Below are 13,510 nucleotides of genomic sequence, written 5' to 3'. Positions count from 1 at the left end.
CATCTGGGGCAAGACAAGACCCTGAACCGGCTTGTCACCCACTTCCACTGGCCCCAGATGAGGAAGCACGTCGGTTCCTTTTGCAGATCTTGCCAAACCTGTCAAGCTAGTGGCAAGACTGGAATGAAGTTGAAGGCTCCCCTTCAACCCTTCCCAGTGGTGAGCACCCCTTTCGAGCGGGTGGGCATCGATATCGTAGGGCCCCTGGACCCCAAGACAGCCTTAGGCAACAGGTTCATCCTGGTCTTGGTGGACCATGCCACCCGGTACCCGGAAGCAGTCCCTCTCAGGACAATCACAGCACCCGTGGTGGGCCGTGCATTGATGGGGATCTTTTCCCGTGTGGGGTTCCCCAGAGAGGTGGTCTCCGACCGGGGTACCAACTTCATCTCTAGGTACATGAAGTCTCTGTGGGAGGAGTGTGGGGTAACTTATAAGTTCACCACTCCTTACCACCCTCAAGGAAACGGGTTGGTTGAAAGGTTCAACCGGACCCTGAAAGGTATGATTATGGGCCTAGCGGAGCCCATGAGACGGAAGTGGGACGTCTTGTTACCATGCCTGTTGTTTGCCTACAGGGAGGTGCCTCAGAAGTCCTTAGGGTTCAGTCCCTTTGAGCTCCTGTATGGCCACCCTGTCAGAGGACCTCTCTCACTGGTGAAGGAGGGTTGGGAAAAGTCCCGTGGGAAAACCCCCCAGGATGTGTTCAGCTATGTGCTGGCCATCCGCAACCAGACACAACGCTTCAGGAAACTCGCTCAGGCGAACCTGGAAGCAAGCCAGGAAGAAATGAAAAGATGGTACGACCAGAATACCACTCTGGTCGAATTTCAACCTGGGCAGAAAGTGTGGGTAATGGCGCCAGTGGAGCCTTGCGCGCTCCAGGACAAGTGGTCTGGGCCATACGAGGTGGTGGAAAGGAAGAGTGAGGTAACCTACCTGGTTAACCTGAAGACTCCCAGGCAGCCCCTGAGAGTTTTGCACGTGAACCGCCTCAAACCACACTTTGAGAGGTCTGAAGTAACCATGCTCATGGCTACAGATGCAGGAATGGAAGAGGATAGTGATCCTCTCCCTGACCTCCTGGCAGTTAAGGAGCACGATGGGTCAGTGGATGGTGTGGTCCTCTCGCCCACCCTGACCCCAGAACAGCAGAGCGACTGTCGCCAAGTGTTGGGTCAGTTCTCCTCTCTGTTCTCCCTGACCCCAGGAGTCACCAACTGGTGCGTCCATGACGTGGACACTGGAGACAGTCTGCCTGTGAAGCAAAAATTTTACAGGGTAGCTGACAAGGTCAGGGCCAGCATCAAGGAAGAGGTTTCCAAGATGTTGGCGCTAGGGGTGATTGAGCCCTCCAGCAGCCCCTGGGCTAGCCCAGTGGTCTTGGTTCCCAAGAAAGCTGCTACCCCCGGTGGCCCCCCAGAACTCCGGTTTTGCGTGGACTACCGTGGGCTCAATGCGGTCACGAAGACTGACGCACACCCTATCCCCAGAGCTGATGAGCTCGTGGATCGGTTGGGAGCTGCCAAGTACCTCAGTACATTTGATTTGACTTCGGGGTACTGGCAGATTGCCTTAACTGAGGGGGCCAAAGAGAGGTCAGCATTTTCAACGCCAGAGGGGCACTTCCAGTTCCGTGTCATGCCCTTTGGGTTGAAGAATGCCCCTGCCACGTTCCAGAGACTGGTTAACCAGGTACTGTCCGGGCTGGAGGAATTCAGCGCTGCATACCTGGATGACATTGCTGTGTTCAGCCCCACGTGGGAGGAACACTTGCAACACCTCTGCGAAGTGTTGAAGGCTCTGCAAAAGGCAGGCCTCACTATCAAGGCCAGCAAGTGCCAGATAGGGCAGGGATCTGTGGTGTATTTGGGACACCAGGTGGGGAGCGGCCAGGTGGCGCCCCTACAGGCAAAGATAGATACCATTCTGGCTTGGGAGCCCCCCAAGACCCAGACAGAGGTGAGAGCCCTTTTAGGACTCACCGGGTATTACAGACGGTTTGTCAAGGGATATGGCACCATTGTCGCCCCCTTGACAGAACTCACTTCCAAGAAGTTGCCCAAAAGAGTTGACTGGACTGACGCCTGCCAAACTGCTTTTGAGGCCCTGAAGACTGCGATGTGCACAGCACCGGTGCTCAAGGCACCTGACTTTTCCAGTGAGTTCATAGTTCAGACGGACGCTTCAGAGCATGGTGTGGGAGCAGTACTCTCACAAGCCACTGAGGAGAATGGAGACCAGCCAGTAGCTTTCATTAGTCGGAGGCTACTCCCCAGGGAACAGAAGTGGAGTGCGATTGAAAGGGAGGCTTTTGCTGTGGTCTGGGCTCTGAAAAAGTTGAGGCCCTACCTGTTTGGGACTCACTTTCGTGTTCAGACCGACCACAGGCCCCTCAGGTGGTTAATGCACATGAGGGGTGAAAATCCAAAACTGTTGAGGTGGTCCATCTCCCTACAGGGAATGGACTTTACGGTGGAACACCGCCCTGGTACAGAACACGCCAATGCTGATGGTCTGTCCAGGTTTTTCCGCCTTAGTGAAGAGAACTCCCAAGAGGGTGGGTAGTTCTCCCCACTTTCAGCTGGAGGGGACACGTGTTAGACCTGGCATCTTTGGCGTGATTACCCCCATCTTTTTGCCTCTGCCTCCTGTATTTTTGATGCTGTGCTGGATTTCGTTTTTGCTGGTTTAGATGCTTTGGACACTCTGCCACTGCTGACCAGTGCCAGAGTGTAAGTGCTCCCTATGTAAATTGTTATTCTGATTGGATATACATGTTTGGCATATTTGTATCACCATGAAGTCCCTAGTAAAGTGCACTGGGTGTGCCAGGGCTGGTGATGACAAATGCTACTAGTGGGCCTGCAGCACGGATTGTGCCACCCACAGGAGTAGCTCTAAAATGGTGTCTCAGGCCTGCCACTGCAGCGCCTATGGGCAGTTTAGAACTGCCATGTCCTCCTGGTCAGTGTCCCCACTGACCAGGCCTAACCCTTCCCTTTTCGTGCACATCAGTCACCCCTATGGAAGGCCCAAGGTACCCCCCTGGGCAGGGTGCAGTGTATGTGAAAGGTAGAGCATGTACTAGTGCAGGTACCATGCTCTGGTAGTGAATTACAGCCATTTTCGTCTTTCACTATTGTAAGGCTATCTTGCTCCATAGGTTAACATGGGGGATGCTGGCTACAGTGGTTAACAGCATTTCTTCCCATAGGAACAAGATAGGACATAAGTATCTAGTATCCCTGAACTCAGAATTTAATAATACATCTTTTAGGAAAGGTGGTTTTTAAATCCTGTGTTTGAGAACAGCACTTTTAGAAAGTTGCTGTTCTCTTGTCTGACCCTTCTGTGTGCCTGGGCCTGTTTGTGTATTGACTGTCTGGTTTGTGAGTGACAGGGGCTGGGGAATTCCCCCAGAGGCTGGATGAGTCAGCACTAGGCTGAATGAAGCAATTGCAACCTGAGTGGTGGGAGGAGTTAGCACCTGGGCTGAATAGGGCTGTGCCTGCCTGCCACAATGCTGGCTCCACCTCCTGCTGGGCGGCTGAGGACCCTGCCCCTCACTCTGAAAGGAAAGATGCAGCCAGCAAAACAAAGTACTCAGGATCCACCCAGAACTGGTTCAGACCGGGCTCAGGGCCCACATGCACAGAGAGAACAAAGACTTTAGGGGTATAAGTACAGGACCCCTGACAACAGGAAATTAGATCATCCTGGAAATCAAGAAGGAACCTCTGCCAAGGAGAAAGCTGACTCTGAAGAAGGAAGACTGTCCTGCTGTTGCTCTGCTGGACTGACCTGCTGTTGCTTTGCTGCCAAGGAGAGGGGAAGGACTTTGCTGTGAGCTGTGTCCCCTGTCTTGAAGGAATCTCCAAGGGCCTGAGAAGAGCTGGCTCCCTGTTTTTGAAGTCCCAGGAACAAAAGGACTTCACCCCCAGTTTCCCTGAACTCTGCTGAGAGAGTTCTGTCCTTCCTAGAGTGCTTGATCCAGTTGTGGGGCCTCTGGAAGTTGAACCTGAGCTGGGAAGCTTGAAACTAAGCTTGAGGGACTTTTGAAGCTGAAAAGTGTCGCATCGCTCGCTTGCGGAGCGCATCCCCGACAGTGCGAGAAGTTTCCCGCCGCTACGAAGGTCGAGATCGGCGCAGCGCCTGACGCCGCTGCCGGAGCCGTCGCATCCTTCGTTTGCGGGACGCACCAGACCGGTGCGGGAGAATCGAACATCGCTGCGAGTGTCGTCGCAGAGCCTGTCGTCGCTGGGTGAGATCGCCGCACCGCTTGCTTGCGGACCGCATCACGTCGCTGCGAGCACCGTCGCAGAACCATCGCATCGAGGAGCTGCGAGAGAGAGGATCACCGCTGGATCGCGCATCGTCGCCCCGGAGATCGTCGCAGCCCCTACGAGATCATCGCATCGTGCCTTTGCGAGAACAGACTTCCTACGGAAACTACGCACCGGAATCTATGCAAGTGGCCTTCCTCCCCATACAGACCGGATTCGTCACAACACGCCCGCTGCTGCAGCGGGGCTGTCGCATCGCCTCCCCAGGGTCTCAGGAGTAACGCATCGCTTGTTTCCACCGCACCAGCTTCCTGCTTGTGGAACTTTGTTGCACCTAAAAGGTACTGTGAGTAAACGTGACGCAACTGTGAACTTTTCACGCATCTGTGGATTATTTTAACGCAACTTAAAGAACTTTGATTACAACCTGAAGAACTCTTTTGAAACCATATCCTTGAACTGTGTATGTTGGATTTTTGTCGTTTTGGTCTTGTGTAGTTTAGAATAAATATCTTTATTTTCCTAAACTGTTGTGGAATCAGTCTGTGGTGTTTTCACTGTGTTACTGTGAGTGTTGGTACAAATACTTAACGCATTGCCTCTGGTTAGCCTAGACTGCTCAGGCCAAGCTACCTTGAGGGCGAGCAGGGGTTATCTGAGAGGGTTATCTCCTTGTCCTGACTAGAAGCAAGGGTCCCTATTTGGACAGTGGTACCTACCTCTGCCAACTAGAGACCCCCAGTTCTAACACTGCCCATCAGTTTTTGGGCGCAATCAATGAGGCTGATGGGCCTATAGTTGCTTGGTAGAGCCTTATCCCCTTTTTTGTAGACTGGTATTATTTCCGCTCCTTTCCATGTTGCTGGTATCTTTGCCCCATGTGCAATGGCATTTCCAAGCCATACAAAGTATTTACACCAGCTGTCCCTGTCCGATAAAAAGACATCTGCCGGTATTCCATCGATTCCTGGCGCCCTACCTCTGGTCACTCCATCCATTGCCTCATGTACATCTTTCAATGAAAATAGTTCGTTGGTAAAAAATACCCTTTCTGGAGGTAAAACAATTTCCGAACCTGAATTGTCTGCATATTGGGGTTTGAAAAAGTCCACCCAGGACTCCTTTGCTACATGATTTTTCGGGCAATCAGCTATGCCCCCTGAGCCCCACTTTAATATGGCCCAGAACTCTTTCTGGTGTTTATCAACACATGCTTTCTTCAGGTCTAGCCAAAGGTTCTCATCCCACCGTTTTTTTGCCTTGATCTGGGTTTTTCTATATTCGTCCCTAGCATTTAAAACTCCTATTTTAGATCTCAGTGCTATACTGAGATTTTGTCTTGCTATTCTACAGGATTGGTCGTACCATCCCCTCTTTATGGGTGGTCCAGTGCCCTTCCTCTTCTTGGTTGTTTTAAAGAATAGCTTCTGTATGTTAGCAAAAAACTTTGGCTGTGACTCTTCAATTCGTAGTTTAAAATTTGTGTCATTCATTAAAACCTGTAGTCTGGTTACTTCATCAATGACTAACCCCTCAAGGGCCTGCCTATCCTCTGGGTTGTCTACCAAAGTTATCCATTTAATGTGACGGAGATTGTTAGATGGAACAACATCTAGGGTCGTGAGATTCCTAGCTAAATTTTCTGTAGTTACTCTTTGTTCCATGTTGAATAGCAAAGACAAGGGATTGTGATCGCTCTCCAACCTGGAAATGACCTGCATATCAACTACTTTACTCCAACCTCTAACGTCTACCAAAATGTAATCTATCCTACTACTTGATCTTAGGTTATCAAAGGTATGCCTGCCCTGTAGGTCAGAAGGAGTGCGGCCGTTGGCTGCCCTCAGTCCTCTGGATAGGCATAAACTTTTAACCTGTATTGCTACTTCTGTCCACTTTTTTACCAATACCAACGGAAGGTCTAACTGGGGAATTCCCCATTTGGTATCATCCTCTCTTGTCAGATCGCTATCCTCACAGCCTAAGGGTTCAAATGTTGTGTTTAGGTCTCCACCCACCAAGATGGTGTACTGCGTAGGTAGCATCTCTAAGTCATTATCTAGTGCACCTACTATATCAGAGAATGTGCCCCCCTGGGTTCCCCTTGCATAGATATTATATATTGCCAGCTTGTGACCGTCAACCCAGGAGAGCACAATAGAATGTAGGTCGCTATTAGTAATATGGCTCTGCTTGATGGTACATTGCAGAGATTGGCGTATCCATATGACTAGACCCCCTGAAGGGCGTCCCTTGGTATTCTTTTTCGCGGGCACGTAGAAATTTAAAAAGCCCTGGCGAAAGACTGGTGACACTGACCATGTTTCCTGTAGCAACACAATATCGTAGCGGTCAATGAACTCACACCAGTCTGGAGTCTCTATTTTGTGTTGGATACCCGCAATATTCCATGAAATGAACTTAATGCTACCTTCCCTTTCCATATTCCTCTTATTTAAGGGAATAGTCAGGTTAGGGAGAAGCGCACGAGGTGGAGAAATAACTTCAACAGCGTTAATACTAGTATGAACAACTGGTAAGTTGTTCTCTACTGCATTAAAGGCGTGATCTCTAGGGTCAGGTGTCTTGTCTACACAACAATCTGTTCTTAATGTCGTGAGAGTACTAGCATTTCCGTGTTTAACCTTTACAGTCTTAGTTTTCCCTAAGCTCCTTGATTTTTCCAGTCAATCACATTGGCTTAGACCTGAGAGGGCAGAGAACCTGTTTTCGATCGAGATGCCCCAGTTATTTTTATTTTCAGGGATTTTGGCTTTTCTTATTACAGGGTTCCATTTCGTTTTCAACAATGTTGGATTTAGAATGTTTCCCTTTTTTATATAAAAGAAATCCAACGTTAGTGGCACTATTTCGGTAGATCTGCGCTGCGGGGGATATATATTAGCTAGAATGTTTGGTAAAACTTCTGGATCTGAGAAATGTAGCACCACACAATCCCCCTTAAACTTTTTGATGCCACCCCGATCCATTCAACCCTTCTAGCTTTTACTACTTCCTGTGCCAGCTGGTCCCTGCCTCCTGGTTTAAAAGCCATGTTCTTTGATAACCAGTGGAGTGATTTATTTATCAAAGAAGGGATGTTCTCTACTTGCCCTGATTCTAGTTGAGGGACGTTTGCTAGAACCGATATTAGTGGGGAAGCTTCCACTATTAATTTAACAGGCCCTTTCTCTATATTGTCTAGGTCTTTGGTACATCTAGATCTGGGCCCTGCAGAGTCCTCAACAATAGTAACTGGGTTTGGGATTCCCGATCCTTCCCCCTCTCGTACAGGCCTCCACGTGGTGTTTTGGGAAGTATTTGCAGAAAGATCTGACCCAGGTGCATTATTAGTGATTTTTGGGTCATCTGTAACCAGATTTAATGAAGCAGTATTTGATCTTTCTTCTGCTGTTTTTTGCAAAAGTACCCCCAGTCTAGTAACCTCTTCTGTGAGCTGGTCAATTTTGCTTAGGAGTGGTTTGGTAATAGTTTTAATTTTGTTGTCTATGGCATTCAGCAGCTTCTTAAATTGATCTTCGTCCAGATAAACCTTTCCTCCCCCATTACTCCTAGTATCTTCTCCAGTATTCCCCTGAGGGGATGCTTCAGGGCGCTTTTTACCTGATCTAAGACCACACCTTTTTGGTATATTCTTTCCCCCTCCCTTTGTTACTCTAGGAGCTGGGACCGGTGTAGGGGTTTCCTCTTCTAGAGTAATAACATCAGTATCAATTGTACTTTCGGGAGCTGGTTCATTGATTGCTACTAGTAATTGGGTCAACGGGTTGTTGTCAGGAGTCTGGAACACCTCATTGCTAATATCAAGAGCTGGGGTAGGTAGAGGCGTATTGTCAATAAGCAAGTCTGGCGAATACCTAAGACCCAAAGATGATCTCCTATCCTGGTTAATTTTGGCTACTTTCTGTACCATGTAATTGTCTATAGTATTAAGTGGAGCAGAAGATGTTTTCGCTTTAGACATTTTACAAGGTTGTAGCAATGCAGGTCCGTGGGGTTTTCAATCAATGTGGTATCCCAGCCACTTACAGGAATAAAGGGAGTGTAACACTTACTTGAGCGTTTTTATTTTTTGGGCAGCGTTCTTGGCCCTGCTCCTGCCTCTTCCTGCCGATGAGGGCCGTAGAGGGCCCGCCCTTTGCCCGGGCTTCGCTCCGGGCGTCCCGCTCGCGTCCCGCGAGGCGGGTATCTGCGCCACTTTAGTGCGCCTCCTGGCGCCCTCGCGTTGTAGGAACGCGCGCCGCCGCGTAGGCTGCCGGGAATTGTAGTCCCGGAGCGGCGGCGCGTGGAGTCTGCTGTTGGTTGACTCTTGGCGGTGGCGGCGTGCTTTCAAGGTTTCCTGTCTGCCTTGGAATGACTCCTGGCGGTGGCGGCGTCTTTCAGGTGAGTGCTGGCTTGTCTCCCCCGCTCCGCCGGTATCTGCGCCGCTTAAGTGCGCTTCCTGGTGCCCTCGCGTTGTCAGAACGCGCGCCGCCGCGTAGGCTGCCGGGAATTGTAGTCCCGGAGCGGCGGCGCGTGGAGTCTGCTGTGGGTTGACTCTTGGCGGTGGCGGCGTGCTTTCAAGGTTTCCTGTCTGCCTTGGAATGACTCCTGGCGGTGGCGGCGTCTTTCAGGTAGTTGTATACATTCATGATAACGCTATAGTATTCATAGTATCAGACAACAATCCACTTAGGCCACCCATAAATGCACCTGCCCAAGACTTATGTATGGATGAAGTTTTGCAGAAATTAGGGATAAATAAGTCCAATGTTCACTTTGTTTCACATTATGTGAAGTTCGTAAATACCCCATCAAGTAAATAAAGGACCATTTAGAGTGTAAAGCACATAGTAGAAAGTGTGACAAGATACTATATAACTAATATAAGTAGGGAGATTGAATGTTTGCTTTCAAGTTAGGTGAGGACTAATTATTATTATGATTTCCACTTATAGAGCACATAGCTACCCAACAGGTTTCCCGACACTAAGCATAGGTAGAAGTGTTCAAATGGAAAAAAAATGAAGTTTTAAGGTGCTTGCAAAATATCAGTAGAGAGGTACATTCTCTTAAGGACTGTGGTAGGGCATTCCAAACTTTAGTACCCAGGTATGCAAAGGAACAACCTCATGTGGGTGCCAGGTGAATTCTGGTTACGCTGCATAAAGTCTGCCTCTTAGATCTCAGTTTTTGGCTGGGCTGATAGGGAAGGACCATATCCTGTAGATAGTGAGGGCCAAGTCCAGCTCTAGCTTTAAAAATGAAGTATAGATTTTTAAACTGCACTCTCCTTTCAATTGGAAGCCAGTGCAGTTGAGGAAGAATAGGAGAGACCAGGGCATACTCCAGAAGTCGAAAAAGAAGTCTTGCAGCTGAATTCTTCACAATCTGCAGATGGCAAATACAGGCCTTGTCAATTCCCAGGTAGAGAATGTTACCGTAATCTACATGTGAGAGTTTCTGCGCCTGAATCAGTGTTCTTTGTGCCCAGTGAGGAATGATCAAAATAATCTTCGTCACTCACTTCATCTCGGTGAAACAGGTGGATGCGACTTTGGCCACTTGGGGACGCATAGACAAAGTTTCATCCAGTCAGAATCTGAAGCTCTTTACACTGTGGTTTAAAGTTGGAAGAACCCCCAGAGACTCAGGCCAATATTGTGGAACCCAGAGCTGTAGTTTCCTGCCTAAAACCATAACCTCAGTTTTATCACTGTTGAATTTAAGTGGCTTACTTTCCATCCAGGAAGCAACCCATCTTATACCAGTTAAGGGCATCATACCTTTGCCCCTGTGAGGACAACAAAGAAAAAAATATTTGTGTGTTGGCTGCATAGGAAAACAATGTCAAGTCACAACTCTCTACCACATCTGCGAGAGGGTGAATGTAAAGGTTGAACAGCATAGGGCTCTGCACAGAACCTTGGGGTATATCCGAGGTCAGGGCACCAATGCCTGACCTTGCATCTGATGAAAAGACTTGAAATAACCTATCTTTCAAGAAAGAGGTCAGCCACACAAGAGATGTTCCCTCAAAGCCCAGTGTCATCAATCTGTCCACTAGGATGAAGTGGGACACAGTATCGAAGCCGCGCTGAGATCTAATAGGATCAGCCCTGCTGTTGCGCCCTCATCCTGGAAGTGTTCTAGATGTTCTGTGACTCCCAAGAGGGCGGACTCAGTATTGTGACAATACAAAACATTCCCTCGTGGCCTCACCATAATTTCTCAAATGGTATTACTCAAATGCTTTCAAGAATATTTCCTTCAGATCAACACTGGTACACTTGTTTCCAAATATATATGTCGGACTCAGTACTGTGTCCAGATCTAAAACCAGATTAGAAGGGGTGAAGAAGTTCCTGGGCTTCCACCAAGGTGGAGAGCCATGAGCTTGCGTAGTTTTCCAAAATTTTGGAAAAGACGGGCAGAAGAGAAATGAGTCTAAAACTAGCCCAGTTGGTTGGATCGAGATTGGACTTTGTTTTTAAAGTGGGAGGATCTAGCGTGTTTCCAACACCACTTGCAACAAGTCTGGATCAAGGAGCCCCAATTTGGATGGAGGAAGCAGGTATAGGGGAGAGCCTGATTGTATTGATTGCAAGATGGACAGAAATCCAGAAAGATCCAGCTGAGGCCATGAATCACTTTTTTTTGGCTGGGCCTGGCATATCCTCAAGAGGATTAGGACTGATTGAAGGAGATTGCTTAATATCACTATCAATGTCCTTGACTTGTATTCCTGCCCTGGTGTTTACCGCCAATTGCGACTGAATAATGGCTACATTGTCCACAATAAACTGAGCTTGTTCTGTAGATTGAGAATGGGACAGGAGAGGTGCAGGGGACAGTTTACTAAGGTCAGACAATTCTTTGACCACATGAAAAAGTGTCTTGGTAATTTTAGCTGAGTAGTAGGATGCTCATGCTGCTCTGCAAAATGCATGATATTTGTTGATAGCCATTTTATGTTTGGCTTTAGCCTCTGGCTTTTATATCTCCTCCAGAGTCTTTCAGAAGCCTTACCGTGTTTCTTCTCTCGATGAAGCATATCGTTGAACCATGGAACTAGTGGGTGCGATCTCACCATGGCATTAACTATCAATGGAAGAGCAGACTCCGAGGAGTTTCGGATTCAGTGGTCTATCAAAGGTCCAAATGCCTCGACCTTCTTTTGTAGGTTTGGTTTGGAACTTTGAAACACTATATTCAAAGCTGAGGTATCTAGTATACACCAATTCCTGGACTTGATAATGGGTTTGGGAGGGCCTGCAGATGACAGCAGCGGGATTCTAATAAAGATAGGAGCTGCCAGATGGTCAGACCAAGGAAGCAGCAGAATTTGTGCTGCTGTAAGAAGAGCCTCTATATTAGATCATGCATTTGCAATGCAATAGGTCTCGCATTAGGAAAGTTTGAGCTATTGGTGTTGTAAATGACAAATATTTTTATTTATGGTTTGGTTTTGAAAATAGCTGAATTAATAGCTTTGTCATTACAATGCCAATAGTTTTAACTTTCGCAAAGGTGACACCTAAAGCATTTGTAATGCAATATGTGTTGTATTTACCTGGCACATGCATCAACATTTCAATTTGCGATTCCTTATTTGCGAAAAATAAGGAATCGCAAATAACGAATCGCAAAATGAAATGCATCAATTTTTTTCTTATTTTTTTTTCCAAATCGGTAAAAATCGCAATTTTTACCGATTCGCACGATTTATGCGATTCCTTGTTTGCGAATTCGCAATTGATGCATTCAAATGACATCACACCCAGGAAGCCAGGAGACTAATTACACACACCTGTACCCTTGTTTGAACTACAGGAGTGGCAGTTGGCAGTTGGCAGTTGGAACTCTGCTTGGAGCAACTGGAGCAGTGTGTTTGTCTGTAGCAGAAGGGGAAATGGCCTCAGAAAATGCTGGAGAAGACCTGCATGCCAGAAAAAGAAAAATTAAATTTAGTGACCAGGAGCTGGAAATACTGATTGAGGAGGTCACTATGAGGCAGGACCAGCTTCTTGGGAAGCAATCTTTGAAGGTGCCTGAAGGAGTGAAGAGAAAACTGTGGCTTGCAATACAAGCCAAAGTGAATGCTGTGGGGGTTGCCCACCGTGATATTAGTAATTTACAAAAACGCTGGTATGACCTGCGCAGTCGTTCTAAGGAAAGAATTGCAAACCGGATTAAGGCTGCAAAAAGGACTGGTGGCGGAATACCCAGGGATAGGCCTATTACCCCCCTTGAGGACATGGTGGAAGGAACCCTTGCAACTGAAGCAGTAATTGGAGTCATAGAAATTGACACCTCAGAGCATGCTGGCCCATCACAAGGTAAAAATTCATACATGTGTTTGTCTTTAAAATGTGAGTGAAAGAGACCCCTAATGATGTCCTAGCTGCTTATTAATAATCCCCCTCATGTACTATTTTGTTTGTTGAAAATAGCACTGCATAATAACACTTTTAATGAAAGAAGCAATGCATCATGGGAGTTGTAGTCCATGTACCATCAGAATTTCAAATAGTTAGGCAATGCGTATTTAAATGAAATTTACACATCAACACTGTTAGAATAGGAGACTAGCCATGCTACATGTGCTTTTTATTTTAAATGTACTTCAGTTCATGCTACAAAAAGTGCAAAATGCAAAAGTAACATACTGTTTGCACTCTTTTAATCATAGATACAGAACAGGACACTAATACAAATGAATGGGCCGAGTTACATACTCAGGAATGTCAAAACACAGAAGAATTAAATTCAGCCACTTCTTCACCCACTTTACAGCCAAGAAGTCAAAGAAACAGAGTACGCCAACTGATGCAGTGATGAAGAAACAAATGTCCATGTTCAAGAACCACAGACTGCTCAAACCCCAGCAACCCAACACACACAGCAGAGCAGGCGGAATAGGATACAACAATTTTATAGGCGCAGGGCACGTCCATCACATCATAGACCAGCAGTAGAAGATGACAGCAACGCCAGTGTTGTGGAGTTAAAACTCCTGAAAGTCCAACGCCTACAAGGGAAAGTCATACGTGTTATGAAGGGCAAACTTATTCACATCAGTCATGATATTGGTGCTATACACAACAGTCTGACTCACATGACAAATGTAATAGAAATAGCTCATAGAGCGTCATCTGAGAAACTTGACAGTATGGCAACAGCTATGGAAACAATGTGTACAGCTATACAGGCACAGCAAGTAG

General features: G+C 47.3%; 1 pseudogene; it reads left to right on the top strand.

Moving 5' to 3' along the window:
- The first annotated feature begins 12,198 nt into the window (after nt 1–12,198).
- The window catches only part of LOC147717559 (uncharacterized), a 40,272-nt pseudogene continuing 38,960 nt past the window's right edge, over nt 12,199–13,510 (top strand).

The sequence above is a fragment of the Lissotriton vulgaris genome, chromosome 5, assembly GCF_964263255.1.
Source record: "Lissotriton vulgaris chromosome 5, aLisVul1.2, whole genome shotgun sequence".
In the NCBI taxonomy this organism is placed as follows: domain Eukaryota; kingdom Metazoa; phylum Chordata; class Amphibia; order Caudata; family Salamandridae; genus Lissotriton; species Lissotriton vulgaris.
Note: the sequence above shows the minus strand (reverse complement) of the source record. Positions and strands in the feature narration are given on the sequence as shown.